The 15,564-nt window shown below is 45.6% G+C and overlaps 1 pseudogene; it reads right to left on the bottom strand.

Moving 5' to 3' along the window:
- Positions 1–715: 715 nt before the first annotated feature.
- Positions 716–2,847, bottom strand: LOC149327217 (uncharacterized; annotated as a pseudogene).
- Between the last annotated feature and the right edge of the window lie 12,717 nt (positions 2,848–15,564).

Below are 15,564 nucleotides of genomic sequence, written 5' to 3' on the forward strand. Positions count from 1 at the left end.
ATTTTGTTACTCAAGCACCATGCTGTGTGCATGTTCGTTCCTCACATCATCAGTGCCTGGCGGCTCGATGTCGAATTGGATACTGCGCAGTTTTGGTGACGACAATATGTGTCATAACAGCATACTCCACCTAACATGAATACAAAGAAGTGCATCAGAATTTAAGTGTGCTGCACAACATTTTTTGTTGCCATTGCATATGTTCGTTCACTGTTCATTTATTTTCTTTGTTGCGCATAGGTCCCAGCAAAAGAAAAGAGCCAGAGGACAACCTCGAGTTCTTTCAAAAGCGCCTTGATCACGATGTTCTTTGGCGCCAGAGAGAACACGACTTAGAAAAAGAAAGGCTCTCATTGGAACACAAGCGCATAAAGCTTGAGAAAGAAAAACTTGAACAGCGGAGGCAAGAATGGCTGGCAGAAAGAAGGGAGAAGGAAGAAGAAAGCCGCCTCAGAATGGAGCTTTTTGCCAGCCTTCAGCAGCAGCTTCAACGCCAGTCTGAAGAGCGGGCAGAAGAGAGGCGCATTTTTGTCCAACAACAAAATGCATCCCTAGAACTAATAAAAACCCTCATGCAGCAGCAAAATAAATAATACTGCACGCTGCTGTGTCAATTTCCGACGTGAGGAAGCAAACAAAACCAGACAGTGAGCTCAATTTTTGCACCTTTATTCTGGAAGGCACAAAGTCTCTCTCTGCACCTTTCTGCCACCATTCTTTCAGTTCACAACTAAATAGATATCATTGAAGGTACTCGCTCAACGAAGGGGGGCGCAACCCAAAAAACATTCCTACTTGGCTGCCATAGATGCACGTGTGGCAGTTTGAAAGGATGGTTGCCACTCGGTACATCTGCGGCACGTTCTGGAGCAGAATTTTTTTTTTTTTTTGAAGTCTAGAAATGCCCACAGACTAACAGTTTTCCCAAAACCCCACTCGACAGCTTGTCGAACCGTGCTCATTCCGGCATTAAACCGCTGCTGTTGCCGAGTTAAAGATGAACCAGCGTATGGACGCATGAGCAAAGGCCGCAGAGAATACGCTGGGTCCCCGTATATGGTGTAGTCGCGACCCTGCACCAGCCTCTCCAGTTTTTCATAGGGTCCACTTTCTCGCAGCATCCCTGTAAAAGACATGATGCATATGGTCATTATTAGGTCATGTGATTTAGGTTTGTGTGATTTTCAAGGCGATTATATCAGTTTGGCACTGAAGTTTTAAAGCATGTTTTTAGCTATCAGTTAAACTTTTTGCGACTACCACCGTGCAGTGCCGACATGTCCAATTCTTTTTTATTGCAAACTTATTACCCTTCATGCACATATGTGTACATAGCTTGAATGCTGTCTGCCAGTGATTGCAATGGAGGCCTGTACTGTACATAATAATAGTATGAAGACATACATACTTGGCATAATAGACCAGCACTGACAGATTGGACAGGAGAGAAGAGAGACAGGTGAGCTGTCGACTCTGAACATAAGACGAGCCCGGCACATGGCTGTAGCCAAAAGGTTGACACGAATAACAGAAGAAAGGAGGCAGAAAACCATTCCCATCTGCTAGCACTGTTCCATTGTATTGAGATGAACCACCCAGACCAACTCAGCCCTCTTCCGAGTACTTGACATACATGTATATTAAAAATGAAATTAATGTGATTTCCACAGTATAGGGAGATTTTATACCTATCAGCTGTGCTATCACTCATTACGAAATGTGAGAGCAGGACAATATATTAGCGCTTATTCGAGTACAGAATGAAGTGGATGCAGCTCGAACCCACCAGCATCATGCCTGTGCTCAGGGAAGGGACCATCAAGCTCGCAGATGATGCCATTTGCGCACATGACTGCCTGGTACTTCACGGCATGCACTCGCTTGTGGCCCGAAAAGTAGATGCGCTGATTCATGGACGGTCGACAAATTGGTCTTGCAGTCCCATCCACCAAACCCCAGCAGGTTGTGAGCGGGGCACCCTTGTTGTGTACAGCCTGCATGAAAAGGAACACGCTGTGTGACGATACAACAAAACATAACAGTTTAAAAGGTTGGTACGTAATATAAAAAAAAATAGCTGCAATGTCACTGAACCACGGACAAGGAGGTTAGCGCTGTCAGGAGAATAACTACAAATGCATAATGGCAACAAGTTGTACTACCTTGATTTCGCATGCAACAAAACAAACAATCTCGTTTACTCTCGATTCGCTGCTACCTCGACCAGCTTTCAATGACAAACTGGTTGACATGGCAGTTAACTCCCGATGTCATAAAAACTCCAATGAAATGTTCCGCCGAACTCACGTTTGCGTAATCCTCGAGGGCATCAACGTTCAGCCATTCATGTGAAGTCATGTCGTCAAGGAGGCGGCCGAAGTTCTCCTCGATGTGAGAGAATAGTTTTGAAACAGTGCTGGACATGGCAGAGCAGTGTCGGCCGAAGATGGGCTCCAAATCCCACCATCGGTTCGGGTAGGCAAGGCGCCGCAGTCCCATCAGCAGGGCTTCTTTCCCCGTGACGCGCACACCTTGGCTGCTCTCAAGGAAGTCTGGAATTCCTAGTGCACATTTCAAAATATCGACATGTTCCTTTTGAAAGCGGAACATTCGTCGGAACTCTTCTTCTTCCACAGCATCTGTATTCAGCAGCCCGGCGCTCGATTTGTACCGTCGCGGCGCTCGGGCGGACCGCAGCCGATGTCCAAGAAAAAGGTCTTCGAGCTCCGCCCAGCTTAAATCCAAATACAAAAGTTGGTCACAGAGCACACTGGCGCGGCTTCGGTGTAATTTCGGCATGATGTCGTTGGAGAACTAGCCCAAACCACAACCGACGGCTCGCAGAACGAAAAGACCCAGGCATGAGATACCGCCGAGCTACGCTAGACTTGAGTTGGCGAAGAGTGACCGATTTTGCATCGACTTTAAAACCAAAAAAAGAGCTGTTTAAAAACACACACTTGCTACAGTTTTTTACTCTTAAATTGTGTGTCTGCGATAATACCAGTTTCTGATGACGAAACAAACGCATATTTTAAAATCTCTTTCAAGAGTATCTTTTTTGTTTGCCGTAGTGGCGCTGCGATCGATAAACGCAAGCCTGGCTCCGTTGCGTAGGGGAGACCCCTAGCTAATATTTTAGATCTGATATTCACGAACGTTCCCACGGCTGCAAGACCTCCAGTTATACTCCCTGGTATTAGTGACCATGATGTTGTTTACTGTGAGATAAATCTGCACTACGCAAAAGTTGCTAATTGTCCTCGGCGACGCATTTACAGCTATCAGAAAGCCCGTACAAATGATATAGCACTTTCCTTAGATGCGTATTTCGACGTCTTCGAAACTTTAGCGGAAACCGAAAATGTGGAAACGTTGTGGAACATATTCAAAAATAAACTTCTGGAGTTGCGCGATCAATATGTGCCATCATGGATAATGACGCCTCGACGCAGTAGATCAAAGCCTTGGTGTAATCGGGAGGTGCGCAGGATCGCCAGAAAAAGGGCGACTACTTATGCTGCGTATAAGAAATCGCCTTCGTTCAGCTTGGGCCAAAAACTGAAGCAAATAACTAAGGACATGAAACGTGTCTTGAAAATAGAAAAAGATAAGTTCTTTGAGTCTTTTCCTTCAAGGATGCAGAGGCGCCCAAAGCAACTTTGGCAACTTATCAAATTGAACGCCAAAGATGCAGTATCAGTTCCGCCGCTCGAAGATAACGGCAATTTGATCCATATCGACCATGCAAAAGCAAAACTTTTCAACGAATACTTTAGCTCTGTGTTTGCTGGACGCCTTAGCAGCCATGACTATAACGCGCAGACAACCGATGTGGGCGCAGAACACATGGAAGACATTGATTTTGATTTGCGAGGAATTCAAACATTGTTAGAAAAATTGAATGCTTCAAAAGCCACGGGGCCAGACGGCTTACCGGCTGCATTACTTTCTTCGTGCGCAGGTCCGGTATCAAAATACTTGTTTGTTATTTTCACGAAATCGCTTCAAGAAAGTGCTTTGCCAGATGACTGGAAATTTGCTCACGTCGTGCCCGTGCACAAGTCGGGGCCCCGCAGTATCGTTTCAAATTACCGTCCAATCTCGCTGACGAGTATTAGCTGTAAGGTGCTTGAGCATATCTTCTTTACTAGCATAATAAATCATTTGAACGCTTTTTCGTTACTATCCCCCCAGCAACATGGTTTCCGTAGTGGATTTTCTTGTGTCACGCAATTGAGCGAATTTACATATGATCTGGCTGGTGCCTTGGACGACGGATTCACTATTGACTGTTTATATTTGGATTTCAGAAAAGCCTTCGACTTAGTCCCCCATTCTTTACTGCTTGAGAAACTATCGTGGTACAACATAAATTGTTCAGTTATTGCCTGGATTAAAGAATATTTACATTTGAGACGTCAGATAGTAGTGTTAAATGGAGCGCAGTCTGATCAGGCAGACGTATCGTCTGGTGTACCTCAGGGGTCGGTTCTGGGACCACTCCTCTTTTTAATCTATATGAATGACATATGTTGTGGTATTTCTTCAAAAATGCGTCTGTTTGCAGACGACTGCGTTCTATACAGGGTCATCCATACTTCCAACGATTGCAGTGCCCTACAGAATGATTTGTCCTTGATTACTAACTGGTGCAATACTTGGCGCATGGATATTAACGTGAAAAAATCTGTGTACATGTGTTTTACTAGGAAAAAAAAAATGTCATGACTTTTCATACAGTATTAACGCGGAAACATTGTCAAAAGTGTTCAAACATAAATATCTTGGTATTTTCTTTACTGCAAATTTATCCTGGCGTGACCATATAGATTACATTACTAGCAAGGCTTCCAAAGTGCTGGGTTTTCTTCGCAGAAATGCGAAGAATTTACCGCCTAAAGCCAAAGAGCTCCTGTATAAAACTAACATTAGACCAGTACTTGAATATGCTTGTTGTGTCTGGGACCCTTGGCTGCTGGTAGATATTCACAAGATTGAAAGGATCCAGAACTTGGCCGTGCGATTTGTTAATGCCAACTACTCCAGAAATTTTAGCGTCTCCGCTGCAAAGAATGACCTTGGATGGGAATCACTCCAGCAGCGAAGGAAACTTCTTAGACTAAAATTTCTCCACAGTGTCTTTCACAATAAGACTGGTATTAACAGGGAGCATTATTTGCGACATCCCGATTATGTCTCACCGCGTCTTGATCATGCCTTTAAAATTAAAGAGATCAGGTGTAAAACGAACTTCTTTAAGATGTCCTTCTTCCCCCAAACAATTCGAGAATGGAATAAACTCCCCCATGATATTGCTACCATTACCTCCACTGATGTTTTTTTTCCTCACTGCGAAATATGCATTGTAATTGAGCCATTGTTTCTTCAATGATTGTGAAAGTGTTACCTGTCTGCTTGTTTGATTGTAAATTCAGTTGCTTGCCTATCTTCTTTTTATCTGCATTTCCTGCTTTTTCGACTGTGTTTGAGTCGTCTTCCCCCCCACTGTAATGCCTCACGGCGCTGTGGGTACTGTAATAAATAAATAAATAAATTCTAAAGCTCACCGGCGCACTCGTACGTGGCGCTGGGGCCCGCTATTTCCTTGGGGCCCCCAAGCGTTGGGGCCCCCTATTCTAAAACTCCGTACGTTAGCGTCCTTCCGAGTGGACGTACCAAGCGCATCCTAAAATTCTCCGCTGTGCTTCTCCGCACCATCTGGCGCAGGAAATAAGAACTGATGCTTGAAAAGTTTTTGACATCAGCCAAGCCAAGCCTCTCGCCAATCCTCCTCCAGCCGTTCTCGCTGTTTTGTTTGCTTCAGGTTGTGATTCTCGTGTGCTCCGCGACTACCACAGCAGCTATCGAAATGCCGAGACGCATTTAATTACTGGTAACGAAGCTGGCTGCATCGCAAGTTTTTTTTTTGTTCCAAGAAAAACTATGCAAGCAGAAGAAAATGAAATAATTGACTAAAAGCCAGAGAAGTGCTCCGCCAGGTGTCGTTGCTACCAGGTAAACACAGTTAGGCCTACAGCTTGAAAATCGCCAAAATTATTTGAAAAACAGGGGCTAGTTATCGCTTATACTTCTGCGTGTGGGTGAGAGTGTGCGAAATAAAACCGAACCGCTACCATTTGAGCGAGCTATCCCGCCGGAGAATGCAGCGGCGACATGTTTTTATTTCGAAGTGGGCGAGCTGGGCGCCGCCATCTTGTCAACGCAACCCGTAACGTGCCCGTAGCGCACGCACGCAACGACACGATGCGTGCGTACGTACGCAAGCGCCCCAGCGGTACGGAACGTTCTGCGCATGCGCACTCGCGACCCGCAACGTTCCTGCGTACGTAACGCCGTTCCGTACGGCCAACTAAAAGTGTCTATTAACCGCGTGCGCCCTGAGGAGCCGACAAGGCAGGGGCGACACGGCTGATTTGTCCCTGAAGAGGTCACCGGTGAGCGGTCAGCGCTCGCGTCCCCATCGATCAAGCTCATCATACATCAGCAACGACCTTTGGGCCTGGTCAAACAGAAGCGTTTGCGGGTAGGCAGGCTGGAAACGCTGATTGGTCGATGGGATGCGCTTCTCCGTGACGTTTTTTGACTTCGCCCTCGTTCTCAACCGGACGTGGCGTCAGCGCGCCTTTCTCGACCTCTCCCTAGAGCGCCTGGGGAATCGTTAGGTGCACCCGCCGCGCCGCGCGTGCGTGCGGGGTGAGCGGGCATTCGTTTCGTGATCCTCGGCGCGCTCGTTTCGAGGCGTGTGCAGCTATGGCGTTCGTGCGTGGTGCGCTCGTCGGCGACAGCCAGCTGAAATTTCTGTGCAGTTTTTGCTTGCGGCTTTCGCCGTTTCGCCAGGAGCACGTGGCTAGTGTCATGCTCGTGTTTAAAGTTTTTGCCGCGGCACTACAAGGATCCGCATCAGGCGCGCTTTGAGGACCGCCGTTTGACAGCTACGCTGACGCGCTTGTCGGGCGTGCGCATTCTCAACCCCGAGGTAAGGACTGAACTACATTGTCGCAAGTTTTCTCGTGCATTGAGGGCTCAAAAAAATTTCGGCGCTTGTAACGAAACATTTTTTTTGCAGCATCGTTCCCTGGATATGCTTCTCGGAAGCCGATGTCATTGTTCGCAGCGGACGCTAGGCCTACTGCTCGCCGCCACGCCGCTGTAGGTTGACGTTGAAGAGCTGCTCCAAACGGCCCTTTTCAGGGCCGCTTCATTGCTTCCTGGAAGATTGCGGGCATCCAATCTCGCGGCCGTGTTCCCTCTCTTTGTCGAAATCGGCGCCAGACATCAGAACCCGCGCTAGGCCTCGTTGCAGGGTTAAACGAGTGCAGTGTGGCTTTAGAGAAGTTATGACTTGCGCTTAGTCTAGCTATATCATTCACCCAGTGCAGTGTGCCTTTGCCTCTTTAGCGACTTCTCACGCCTTCTCGAAATCGGATTTAAAGCTCACGCCATGCCTCGTTGAATGGGTTAACCGAGTGCAGCGCCTAGCTTTGTATTTTTGTGTTCTAACCTGTAAGCAGTGCACCTTTCTTCGCTCCTTACTTTTGTTCTTTTCAGTCGTTTCCTGAATCCGTCGAAAGAGCCAGGCTTGCCGGATGGTTGTTCGCCGTGAATGGAACCACGAGGCGATCGCATCTGCATACACAGCACGACTTTGTTCCCTCGTGTTTTTTTTAACAAGGATTGCTTCGACAGCTCGGGCAAAACAACGAGGACTGCGCACGCCGTGTCGTCGCTGCTTAGTGAAGAGGCATAAAACGGATGTCGTCCTTACTAAAGGCCCTTCTCGGGGCCACCTCAGTGTTTCCTGGGAGACCACGCGCTTTCCGCCCTGTGCACATGTTCCCCTCATTTCCAATCATTTGTAAGTTGCATATCAATGAATTAATAAATCAGTCAATGCACTTTATTTACCAGAAAAATCTGGCTGATCACCCTGGGCTAAAAGCTGTGCACACAGCTTGATGGTGGCTCAGTGGTTATGGTGCTCGGCTGCTGACCCAAAAGACGCGGGTTCGATCCCGGCCGCGGCGGCTAGAATTTCTTTGGAGGAGAAATTCTAGAGGCCCGTGTACTGTGCGATGTCAGTGCACGTTAAAGAACCCCAGGGGGTCGAAATTTCCGGAGCCCTCCACTACGGCGTCTCTCATAGCCTTAGTCGCTTTGGGACGTTAAACCCCATAAACCAAACCAAAACCAAACAGCTTGACAAGGCCCAGGAGACCATTAGATGACAGTTTTGAACGTAGGAAAAACAAGTTGGTTCTTTACAAGAACATGGAAAGTACACCAAACAATATAAGAGATAAACATTACAATCGCGCTTTACAGTAAAGAAAAAGAAAACACTTTGACAGCAGACATACAGTACCAATTTACACTATAATACGTACCAAAATTACGACATTCAGCACTATGGCACGAAATATAAAAACAGCACATAAAGCAAAAAAGATAATGGAAGTTACAATAGTACAGATAGATTAGCTGTTTACATTTACATATGCATAAAATTAGTCCTCGGCTCCTTGGGCCTCCTTCAAATCCTGCAGAAGGCTTGAATTTGCAACTGCTAATATCAAAGATTTAGAAGAACTTCAGTTTGGGGTACATGGTGCATAGTACTTGAGAAAATAAACAATAGCGCCTACAGTGACACACACAGAAGAAGAACGATGCAGCACAAGCGCTATCCTGCGCTCTACAGTATGGAACTGTGACTGTGAAAAATGAACCTTCACGTCAGTGAAATATGAGTCTTTAGGCTGTCTACAAATCGTTATTACAGAAAGAAAGAAATATTAGTGAATGTTGTGTAAGAGGCTTGCATACTCTGTTTGTTTATTTATTTATGTTACCCCTCAAGGCCAGTGGCATTACACAGAGGGAATGGTAAATATACGAAAACTGAGAGAAAAATACAATTGATTACATGAATATTAAACAGCGCCTGAATATACAATGTTAGCTAGTGCTACGCGGAACTGCTCATAATTTTCAGTGCCGGCAACTTCTGCGGGAAGGTGGTTCCAGTCGCATGAGGTTCGCGGTAGGAATGACTGCGAGCAGCATTTTCTGTTGCATGACATACTTCCGACTTTGTGATCATGATCAATGCGGCGGGATACAGAAATTGTATGGGGGATGAGGTGATCACGAAGAGCGGGATGATGGTACAGCTTGTGGAACAGGGTGATACGAAACAATTTTCTACGCGATGTCAGTTATGGGAGGCAGATATTAGACTTCATAGTAGTTATACTCGCTGTGCGGTTGTAGTTAACGAGGATTAAACGCACAGAGTTATTTTGCACCAGCTCAAGATCATTAATGAAGTTGTCATGAGCAGGGTGCCATACACGTGTTGCATGCTCGAGTTTTTATCGTATTAGTGTTTGATAAAGCAATAGTTTCAAATTGGAAGGAACGTTAAAGAAGTTGCGACGTAAGTAGCAAAGCATGCGATTAGCATTTTCAATTATGTTCTCGGTATGAAGAGACCAGTTAAGATAATAAGTAATGTGGACGCCGATGCACTTATATGATGAGGCTGATCTCAACGAAATGTTATCGAAGTAGTAGTGAGGTGGGACGGAAGTTTTTCTAGATACACGCATGACTTTGCATTTGTTCATATATAGCTCCATTCACCATTCTTCGCACTGAAGTCAGTGGCGGTCTCGTCAAGTAGTCCCCTGCTTTGTACGTTCACCTTGTTAGCAGCTGTCTTATTTCACACAATTCCACGTTCTACACGTTGATAGTTATACGAGCACAACTCGTTGTGATTGTCGAGGAATCGTGTTCCTGCCTTGCCGCCACCGTTGTCTTGCCATGCCGCCGGCGCGGCGGCGACGGCAGTGCCATTCACCTGCGGTTGCGGTGGCCAGCAACCTCGTCGGCGGGGGAGGGGGGGAAGGGAGCCACCCATTCATGTCTTTATCCCACCATGGGACACAGCGACGCCAGCGAGGGGACCATCCCTTTCTGGCTTGACAAGGAGCGCCGACCAGCCTCCTTGAAGGAGGGGACTGAGGGCGGAACAAAGCCACTTCCCAGAACTGAGAAATGAAGGCCGCTAACCCCACTGGTGAAATGTCCGGGCAGGTGCTTTGACCTTAGTGGACATGTCGTGGCGGGATATATCAGACGTCGACTCGTTTCCCCTGGTATCGAAATGAATAGAGAGTTATAGCATATCGTTACCGTGTTTACGTTACCGTTTACCGTGTTACCGGACGCCGGAGTTTCCGGTTAGCGCTGCGCATGCTAGAAGACGTTTTAGCATATCGTCTCTCCGGTCTCTCCCGTAACAAGTTACCGTAAGGCGAAAACGAATGATGATGATGGTAGAAGCCCCAGCATTAATTACAAACAGAAATACGCATGCATTGAAAGCATTTCTTTGCAGTGAGGTGCTATATGCTCTTTAATCATCTTTTTCTCTGTATATAAAGACGTTCTCACTATTTTTCTGCTAACGGCCGCCTCAGTGGCTTCAAAAGTATCCTGACCAGTAGACAAGTTTACTACACAGAAAGCACTAAGCTTGTGTACGCTGCGCTTACTGCGTTGCGAATGCTGTAAAAACGCAGCTACAACACCTTCTGTTTGCCGCGCGCAGCGTCGCTTCTTTGGATGTTTGGATGCACGACTTGGATGTAAACATAGTGGCGCCATCTGGTGACAGTAAGTCAAAGCGCTTGAACTCGACTCAAGAAACTTTCTTTTTCTGAATTTAGTGGTGAATATGACAAGCATTACCAGAATGTTTTTGTTTTTCCAGGAAGAAAACTATGAAAATAGAGAGAAAAATGTTAAAGCTGGCACAAAAGCTACAGTGTTGTTGCTTCCTTGGCTACGCGCTTGGAGGAAGGAAAATTTGCGACGCGGATAGTTAGGCTTAAGTGCTCGAAAATCACAGAATTATCTCAACAACACGGGCTAGTTGTCACTTAAACCTCGACGTATGGGTGAGACTATGCGAAATAAAAGCGAACCGCTACCATTTGAGTCAGCTGTCGCATCAAAGAATCCAGCGATGACATGCGTTTATTCCGAAGCGGGCGAGCAGGGCGCCGCCATGTTTGTTTAGAAGTAAACGCTATCTCTCTCCGCAACGCTAAAGAGTTTCCGTAAAGTGTTACCGGCCCGGTAATGGGCGCGCATGCGCAGATGTCGCCAGCCGAGCCCGGTAAACGGTAACCGAGCCCGGTAAACGGTAACGTAAACACGGTAACGATATGCTATATCTCTCTAATATTGCTCGCGTAAACGTTAACATTCAAAGATTGAGTAATGGTATAATGTCTATACGTTTCGCCCTTTATTTTTCAATAACAAAGCGCAAAAAAATTTTTGTGCAAATAAAATAAAAAATCGTTGTTTCTATTTTTTTCTTTTTTTATATACAGCAGTCTGTCCGCTCCCCCTAAAATCACTCTCCGTGACCGCCACTAACTGAAGTAATGTAAGGTTGTTAGTGTTGGTTATTTCTCTAAAAATGACGCAAACATCAGCGAATAGGTGAATATGAGAATCCATAAGAGAGCGGGGATCATTAATGTTAAATCAGGAACAGTAGCTAGGGTCCAAGCACTGAACCTTGTGGAACTCCGGAAGACACCTCTGTAAAACAGGTGTTATAACCGTTAGCAAAAACTAATTGTGAGCGATTAAGTAGACCTTCAATCCATTTCAATAAGTTACAGTCAATATTCAGATGTTTTTTTTTTTGTGAGCCAAAAGGTTGTGACATACATCGTCGAAAGCCTTCGAAAAATCCAGAAATATACAGTCAGTTAGTGATGGCAGGTCTAGAATACAGTGCAATGCATGTGTAAACTATATTAACTGTGTTTCGCAAGAGTAAGGTTTTCGAGAACCATGTTGCGCTGACATAAAAAAGTTGTTCAATGAAAGGAAGTTAACAAGGTTGGTGAATATTATATTTTTGAACATTTTGGGTCAAGTATTGGTAAGGGATATGGGACGATAATTAATAGGGGATGCTTTGCTGCCGGATTTGTAGACTGTAACCACCTTTCTGATCTTCCACTCAGTAGCAGCGTCGACTGGTCAATGCTGGAAAAGTTTGGTTAGTATAATGGGCGAATAAGCTGCAGTGCTTTTTAAGTAACGCACTCATAACCCGGAGCGGAATGAACACTGAGTCCATCAATAAGCTTATTTACACCAGTAGGAGCAACAGTTATAGGTGGCATGAAAACATAGTTGAAGTGGTGAGTTGTAGGCATATGTATACATCAGATATGGGTGTAAAGTTGTCAGTGATTGCGCGGTTAAGAATCGTGACGCAAAAGTCGGAAGGGATGGGGACGCCTAATGGGTCAGATAACGCAAAACTATCGTTGGTGGAAGGATTAATGACCCGCCAGAATTTTTGACATTGGTGGTTACATGTGAGTGGAAGTGCTTTTAGCGCTTTTGAGCGCCTGAACATACATGTTGGAAGCCGCTGAATACGAAGTCCGATCACTCACTAGTTGGCGAGAACTTTACGATGCGGTAGAGGCTTTCTTTTTGTTAGATAAACGTTTAATGTGATTATTACACCAGGGAGCTATTGAGTGGGTGGTGGCAGTGCGTTCAGGAGTGTATTGTTATGTGAGTTGGGTGACTATAGCTGTGAACATGCTCCAGTTGGTTTGAATGCTGCGGACACCAAAGCTATGGGAAAGCATCGATAAAAAAAGAATAGTTCATTATTTATCGCCTGAAAATTTGCTCCGTTGTAGTCTCGTATTATTATTTTTTTTTCTTTTTGTTAGTGTTCGGAGTGGCTAGATTAATGTCAGAGTGCATTAGCAACTGATCGCTGATGCCTGGCAGGTATGTAATAGGTGAGACTATGTCAGATCGATTTGTCAGGATTAAATCTAGCGTATTAGCCGCGTTGTCTGTTGTAGTCCCTTGTGAGCACAAATGCACTAACGAGAATACTGAGCGCACATCTAAAATTCGCGACTTCGAGACGAGAACGGGGACATTAAAGGGGAGTTGGTATTCCATGTTATCTTCGAAAAAATTAGATCGGCATATAAAACAATACTGAAATAGATCATGGTGCTTTGTTTTCAAGTGTTTCCATAAAAAAGTATGGCAACAGATAAGGAAAGGCTTAGGTGATCGTGATCGAGGAGGTTAGACTGAATTATAGTGCAACAGCTTGAAACAGGTCTTCACATCATTCGTATATACTAGAACATTGTAGGAGCCCGGACAAAGCAAAATTACACAAATTACGTTTGAATAGAGATCATGGCAGGAAAGTGGATGAAATATAGCTAAAAGAAGAATTTTGAACCGAAGCAAAGTATGTAATGAGCCAGAAATATGCATATCAAAGAAGACACTGCACTGAGAAAATGGACAGCATGAAATAAATGAGCAGCACAAGTGCAGCGTACAGGCCTTTATCAAAGAATTTATTTTTTGTTTATTTACCACGTCCTGGTAGTGTTAGCTCCATAAAGCATTATCAAAATTATCACAATTTTCAGTTTTATTTGCTTAGGAGAACGTAAGAGCAATAAGAAATTGGTTCATAAACGCACTTCAAATATTGCCATAAATCATCGTACTCTTCGTCCTGAGCCACAAGAGCTGGGGCTTCATGAGATAATTATTACGGTGCATTAACGAAAATTTCAACATGCCGTCAGCATGCAAAGATTTTATACTGGCGCTGAAAAAAACCGCATTTTTTACATTTTCGCCGGCAGGCGGGAGTAACTTTCTTGACTGCGCTGCTTTCTTCCTAAGCAAATGAAAGACGTGTATGCCGACCTCTTATACCTGTTCTGCAGCAAAAGCAATTCGAAAATATGTAGCGTAAGATAAAACACTAATGCACTGTGAAGCTTGATGCCTTATTGGTCCAGTAGAGTGGAGAGCTGGGCGAGTTAATTGGTTCACGATTGCAGAAAGAAAACCAGCGCAAAAGACGGGGACATAGAGCTGGGAACACAGAACACAGCGTCGTCCTGTGTTCCTGTTGTGCGTCTCCGTCCTTTGCCCTTGTTTTTTTTTTCCTTAATTGGCCATGCACTTGTGGCAATTTAAGTGCACTTCCTGTGAATTTTGCACAAAAGTAGTGTATTTTTGCATTCACCTTTTTTACACGCTGAGTTGTTTTATCTTTTGGTCACATCAGAACGGAGGAGTTAGTATAGAAGTAATTTACTTGGACAATACAAGGAAATATATCTTGCGATGAATTTTCTCATATTTTAATTCTGCCTGATGGGAATGCATTACGCGCCATACGGTGTTACTCACAACCAAACGCCCAGGGCTCTAATTTGGGCAAAGCATGTATCATATATGTGGAAGTGCGAATATGGCTGTGGTGCGCTAGGCGTCTTGCATGCACAGCAGGAATAGATTTGTGTCTAGACCATCCAGGAGGGAATGTACAAGGACGAGAGGATAGTACAAACGCTAAAAAAAAGAAAAGCTAGCTGGGGCTGGAAACGCATTTTTCGTTCTAGCAAGTACCAACGTTGGGGCAAAGCAACCAGTTTTGGGCGCCTTGTAAGAAGAAAGGATGGTTCTGGGAAGCGGAGGCAGGGCTGCGTACGGCGCACGCGAGGTCGCGGGTCACGGAGTCGCGCTGCAGCAGCACATCGGGAAAAGGTTAAATTCTTCCACTCGCCACTCGCAGCGCACCGCAGAACCGGCAGCCTTCTCTCTTGTCCGCCTACCCGGCAAGTTCCGGCCTGGGAGACGGACAATAGTCGCGGGCGAGAGCGAAGGGGGGGGGCACCACATGAATGGCATTAGAAGAATGTCACTGGCGCCTCCACTACGGCTAAGCTCGTACTATTCTGGCGCAGTGCTGCGTTTCGCCGTAATCGCTTGTCAGCGAAGTGAACACAGCACCGTGCCTTCCCGTGAATAGTAGAAGCAGGGACGTCGCGGCCACATCGGCATTCGCAGGATAGCGCCGCCCGGTCGCTTATTTGCTCGCTTATCCTCTGACAAGTCAAAAAGTCTTCCTGTCGTGGCACGCCATCCATGGCTTACGACACCACGTCTGTCATTCCCCTTCGTACTTCAAGCGTTTCTCTTCTTGCTATGAAAGTATTAGCCGTTGCGGCCACCAATTCAAGCAGCGAGAAAAATTTCAGCGCCGCAGGATTCGTAATGAAAGAGCGCCGCTCTTGTTTCGATCAAGCCATCATCAATGAACAACTTGCATATTTAGAGTGATAAATCTATACCTTTATGCGTTGTGTCTTGTGTATAATCCCAAACTGTGATCTGGAATGCGAGGTCAAAATTTGAATTTCATTGAAATAAACTCATTTTCCTGAAATTCTCTTTTTGTGTCGTCGCCGCTTTGCAGGTCGGGCCGAGCACGAGCGTTCTCAGGGTCCTTCAGTGTCGGGCCGGGCTTCCTGTCGGTAGGTTAAGTCCCGGGCCGGGCGCGGGTTCGAAATTGCGGCCCGTGCACAGCTCTATTCAGAAACCTAATCACATTTCCTTTTGTGAAAAAAGAGCTATGTGCAGAGTTTAAATGGTGCA

This window comes from Amblyomma mixtum, chromosome 10 (genome assembly GCF_055824585.1).
Source record: "Amblyomma mixtum isolate Tamu chromosome 10, ASM5582458v1, whole genome shotgun sequence".
NCBI lineage: Eukaryota > Metazoa > Arthropoda > Arachnida > Ixodida > Ixodidae > Amblyomma > Amblyomma mixtum.